Below are 5,889 nucleotides of genomic sequence, written 5' to 3'. Positions count from 1 at the left end.
CTTTCAGAGGCGGCCCTGCCTGCTCTCCGCCTAAGCCCAGAAGCCAAGATGGGGTCCCTCTGGCCCAGCATGGGGGAGAGGGCCCTCTCCAGGAGTGCCAATTGAATAACATATTGGGGGGGTGTCCAGGTAAGCCCTGCCCTACATAATGGATCGCAAGACCCGGACACACACATTATTTTTGAATGGCAATACCCATCAGTTTCGGGGAGGCCCAGCTCCCTCGAATATTTTATTGAGGGGCTTGGACCTTAGCCCCTAAGAGTTGGCTCCTCTGCGGCCCTCTGAGGGAATTGGCGAGACAGAGTCCCGTGGGGCTTGCTTCCGGGTAAGCGCGTAAAATTGCCCCGCTTTGGATACCTCTCCAGTCTCCAAGGCGCGCGCAAGACGCACAGCGCAGCGCGGGGTTGGACCCTCGCCGTCTAACAGACTTAAAGCAGAAGAACGTGGTGGGATTTCTCTCCTCCCACTACTTTTTTTTTAAAGCCAGTAAGTCCTGGGCTCGGCTGGTTGGTTCAATTTCTAGGAGGAGATGGAAGCTAAGGCGCCGGTGGCCCAGGGTGGCGTAGTAGCGGCTGAAGGTCTTGCGCCGTCGGGCCTTGGGAGAGCAAGGCTAGCTAGCATCCCCGCGCATCTCGCTGGGTTCTCGCCCGCTAACCAACTCGCAGAGCTGCTGCGAGGATAAAATGGGGGGAAGGGATAGAAGAACCACCTGTAGCTCCTTGCAGGAGAGCTGGGAGGTAAATGTTACAACGCAGAGACCCCGCACCTCCGGCGCGTGCCCCCGTGCACGCGAAGAAAGAGCGGCTTGAAAAGGCAACCCCTGCGCAATCTGACCCAAAAGTCAACATGGGGATGCTTCAAGCAAGCAAGCAAGCCGTCTGGTGTGTGCCTGTCTCGTTTCACCACCACCCCTCTTCTCTCTCTCTTTTTAAGGAGAGGCAGCTGCTCGGCAGGTGCAACTAGACAGGAACAGACATGCCAGCAAGCTGCCATTCAGCCTACACAAGATGGGCAGGCACCTGTTTCTCATTGCGAGGAAGAAGCTGGAGCACCTTCTTCGAAACCCACGCCATCAAAGCTCAGCCGGATCTTTCGCTGCCTGTTGCCAAATTCACGGAAGGAAAAGCCTCGCCAAAGGGAAAAGGGGGTGGCCTCTGTTTCCCTCTCATCAACTGTGGCAACCAAGGTACCAATTTGCCACAACACCCAGTTTCAATTTTTCGAGGAGGGCGGGCAGGGTGACTTCTGCTGCTCCAGTAAGTTTCACATTTGGGATCAGCATCAAAGTGGATGCCCTCCTGCAGGTTGGGGAAAGAAACCTAGCGCCTTCTCTGCTGCTTACAGAGTAGCACTGGGCAAAGGACTGAAACCCTTCTCTCCCTGCCTCCCTTATTCATAGAAGCATAGAATTATAGGGTTGGAAGGGACAGCCCACAGGGAAGTTTTTAATGTTTGATGTTTTACTGTGCTTAATGTTTTAATTGTTAGAGGCTGCCCAGAATGGCTGGGGCAACCTAGTCGGGTGGGCAGCATAAAAATAAATTAGCAATCCCACACCTACTACTGCTCAGTGGCATAGCCTCTCACGGGGCTGTTGCAACCCGTAACTTATTAACTGTAATTTATTATTTATTATTATTAAAAACATATTATTACCAGTTACTGAAACCAGGCTAGCAGACTCTAAAAACAAGCTATGGATTGCAACTACTCTGTGAGGCTAAGCTGCCATTGAACATTATTATTATTATTATTATTAATCATCTTTTTCTTTGACGATCACTCATAGCAGAGTAAGATTGTCTTCCATAAACACGACTTTAACAATGAGTCCGTAAGTGACTGTGGAGGCCAATTCTGGATCCACACGTCCTTCCACAGTGGGGACATTGGTTTCTGGGCGGGAGTTGATCACGGTGTGGGTTTGCCAAGCGTGCCTTCCTCTTAGCATGTTTCTCCCTTGCATCCTGAGTTCAAGTGTCTTCAAAGCCCATTACACCTTTAGTAAAGTCTGTTCTCCAATTGGAGCGCTCACAGGCAAGTGTTTCCCATTTGTCGGTGTTTATACTACGTTTTTAGATTTGCCTTCAGACAGTCTTATTAATAGTAGGCTGAATGAGGCACAATATTGGAGCAACGTCAAGCAGCAAAATAAACAATCTTCATTAATGGTCCCTGGTGTTCAAATGGCCCCACCCCTGCATGAGGTAGCAGTAGATCTGGAGAAGCTCCAAAGTTTGCCGAAGAAGAAAAACAATTCTGAAGGAGAAGCCCACCAAACCAGGCCAATGGGGGACTGTCAGGCGCAGTGGCTGCGAAATGTTAGAGAGAAATGGAAAGCCAGATGGGAGACTGACCTGAATGGAAAGCCATGGCTGAGTGGAAGAGCAAACAGGTGCACACTCCACCCTGACGCATGTGTGTGATGCTCTCTTGTCAACAATGATTCCATTCTTCTCCTCCGGTGTCCCACCCTATTAAAACTGCATTGTATGCCTGTAACTAAAGCTGCACGCTAGGAACAGGTTCATTCCCCTTTAATTTGTGTTGCCTGTTGCCTAAGAGCCTCGGGAACCGAGGCGAGAGAAAGAGAACCTGATTTGATACTGGGGACAGAGCACACTTAGCCCTTGGGGACACCCCACACAAAGATGCAGCTCAACATTAGGTGTGACAACACAATGATTTAAAAATAATAATAATTAAGGAGAATGGTGTATTTACCAGCCAGAATTTTTGTTTTCCTACTCTTACATTGGAAGATGCTTCTTTTATTCCAGAATCCTAGGTTCCTAACCCTAGCAGACTGATCTGCTCTAAGTCCCTCTTGGAATCAAGCGTGGGTTGTCATTTTTCTTATGAGTGGTTACCGTAAAATAGAGGAAGGGCTCAGTGGCAGGTCATGTTTTGCACACAGCAAGTCCCAGGCTCAGGTCCTGCCATTTCCAGGTAGGGCTGAGAGAGAGCCCTATCTGAACTTAAGGAAAGCCACTTCCAGCCGAAGTGCAGACCAGCTGTTTCCAAACAGCCCACGGCCACATGGACTGCTTGAAAAAGGGCAGACCACCCAATTGTTTTTCTGCCTGTTGTAGCAATTGCAATGCACTAGACTTCTAGTTATGCCCACTTTGGACATGTGGTAGGTTGATGCTGCAGCCCCTCTCAAATAAACAACTCCTTTCCGGCCTGTTTGTATGCTGCTCTCTGGTGTGCCAGGTCTTACTGACTCGCGAGATATTCAGGTTGAAGATTTGGTAGCAGCAGCATTATAAAAGAGGTAAAAAGGTAAAGGGACCCCTGACCGTTAGGTCCAGTCGTGACCGACTCTGGGGTTGCGGTGCTCATCTTGCTTTACTGGCCAAGGGAGACGGCGTACAGCTTCCGGGTCATGTGGCCAGCATGACTAAGCCGCTTCTGGCGAACCAGAGCAGCGCACGGAAATGCTGTTTACCTTCCCGCTGAAGCGGTACCTATTTATCTACTTGCAGTTTGATGTGCTTTTGAACTGCTAGGTTGGCAGGAGCGGGGACCGAGCAACAGGAGCTCACCCCGTCGCAGGGATTCGAACCGCCGACCTTCTGATCGGCAAGTCCTAGGCTCTGTGGTTTAACCCACAGCGCCACCCCTGTCCCTATAAAAGAGGTATCTCATCTAAATACAGTGGTACCTCAGGTTACATACGCTTCAGGTTACATACACTTCAGGTTACAGATTCCGCTAACCCAGAAACAGTGCTTCAGGTTAAGAACTTTGCTTCAGGATAAGAACAGAGATCGTGCTCTGGCGGTGCAGCGGCAGCAGGAGGCCCCATTAGCTAAAGTGGTGCTTCAGGTTAAGAACAGTTTCAGGTTATGAACGGACCTCCAGAACAAATTGAGTACTTAACCCGAGGTACCACTGTAATGCAAATCCCAAACAAACATCATAATAGCACAGAAGGGGAAAATGAATAGGAATAAACTGAAGGCGAGTAGCAAACACATTTCAGATGCTCTGATGCCCATTACTTTTTTGGATAGTAGCAGAACGGGAAATACTTAGGGCTGCAGAATGAGGCTATTCACATTTCCGGAGAACCAAATCCCTCTGAATCCAACCCAACTTGCTCCTAAGTGAACATGTGCAGTTGCCTGTCAGATGCTGCCTAAGATCAGCTGACTTTTGAGTTTGCCACATGGCTCCAGGACATTGGAGATTTGGGAAACGCTGTGTCCAGTAATAAAGGCAGTCTTTCTGGTGCTCAGAGAACCTGCAACTTTAAACTGATACTATGCACACTTTCCCCCCCACCCCCGTCTCAATTGCACCTATAAACCCATCTGTATCTGGGCAGGAAATGTGCCCGCCTCCAGTTATGGTACTGGCCATTAACAGAGATGACTTAAAAAATAAATAAATAAAGGATTGGGCAGACTAATGAAGGATATCAGAAAATAAACGGGCTCAAAGTGAGCCTTCTTGTTCAAGGAGCCGTTCACAACTAAACAGTTGCTGGAGGATACTAGATGGCCTAACATTTAACTAGCACCCTTCAAGTCGCTCCTTTTGCACCTATGTAATTGACACGCTACACAGGCCTGATCCTGGATCACATGTGTTGGGTAGGAAATAGACGGGTGGCTTTATAGCGGATCCAATGCAGACCTCAACTAGCGATAAGACGACTGCAGTTCCTTTGGCATGAAGTTCCCACAACTTTCCATTTCGTAGTCCGGGTGCTGTTGCACTGGAAACCAGCCATATGAAGAAAGTGTTCAATGTTCTTTTTTTTTTGATGTTCTACTTTTAATGTTCTACTTTCCCCTTCCATCTGTGTCAGCTAGTGCAGCAGGTGTCCTTAATTTTGACTAGGTGAGAGCTAATAAAACTAGTTAGCACTCCAGTTACGATTTGTATTGGGGCGGGGGGAAGAGACCCAATTAACCGCGAGGTAGGTTGTTCTTTAAAAGTGGGTGCTGGACATTTTATTTGGGTCAAGAGTCACTCTCACTCTCTTGTTGCAAGCCACATTCCAAAAGTGAGTGGGGTGTGAGCCAGGCAGTGGGAAGAGTCAAGATACTCCTGCAATTAATTGCAGACACAGGGCAATTATACTTTGGAAAATGCTTGGTTTGGAAACCAGTTGCTGGCATTTTCAAGATGCGGGAGATGGGTGAGTGGCAGGGAACCCCAACAACGAAACAAGCTTGTGCCTATGCTGTATTTCTGGTTGGAGAAGAACACTTACTGGCTCCGGGAGGTTTTAAAAACCTAACTGCAGCAGGGTGGTGGGAGAAGGCACTGTAGGGTAGATGGAGAAGATCTTCTGGTCCCCTGTGCCTCACCCTCTGCTTTAAAGATCAGGGTGGCTTTTAAGGCTATCTGAGGATTGTTCCAGATCTTGCCCTGCTCCTGGCTGCCTAGGTGGGAGCTGGCACAAAACGCAGAAGCTGCATGCTCTCCTGGGCAGGAAAAATCTCTTACCGTGGCCAGACAAACACCCCTTTTCATGAAATCTGGACAGAACAATGGTGCGTCTGAGAGTGGTGAAAGATACTTCCTTGCCCAGCACAGCGTGGAGTTCCCAATCAATCAGAGCCGGATATAAGGCTGTGTGCTAGCTGCCACCTTGACAGATCCAGGAGAACTCCTAGACCTTACTAAAGGTAAAGGGAGCCCTGACCATTAGGTCCAGTCGCAGACGACTCTGGGGTTGCAGCGCTCATCTCGCTTTATTGGCCGAGGGAGCTGGCGTACAGCTTCCGGGTCATGTGGCCAGCATGACTAAGCCGCTTCTGGCGAACCAGAGCAGCGCACAGACACGCCGTTTACCTTCCCACCGGAGTGGTACCTATTTATCTACTTTCATTGGCATGCTTTCGAACTGCTAGGTTGGCAGGAGCAGGG

This window comes from Podarcis filfolensis (genome assembly GCF_964270895.1).
Source record: "Podarcis filfolensis genome assembly, chromosome: 5".
NCBI classification, from domain to species: Eukaryota; Metazoa; Chordata; class Lepidosauria; order Squamata; family Lacertidae; genus Podarcis; species Podarcis filfolensis.
This window is presented reverse-complemented; position numbering follows the sequence as displayed.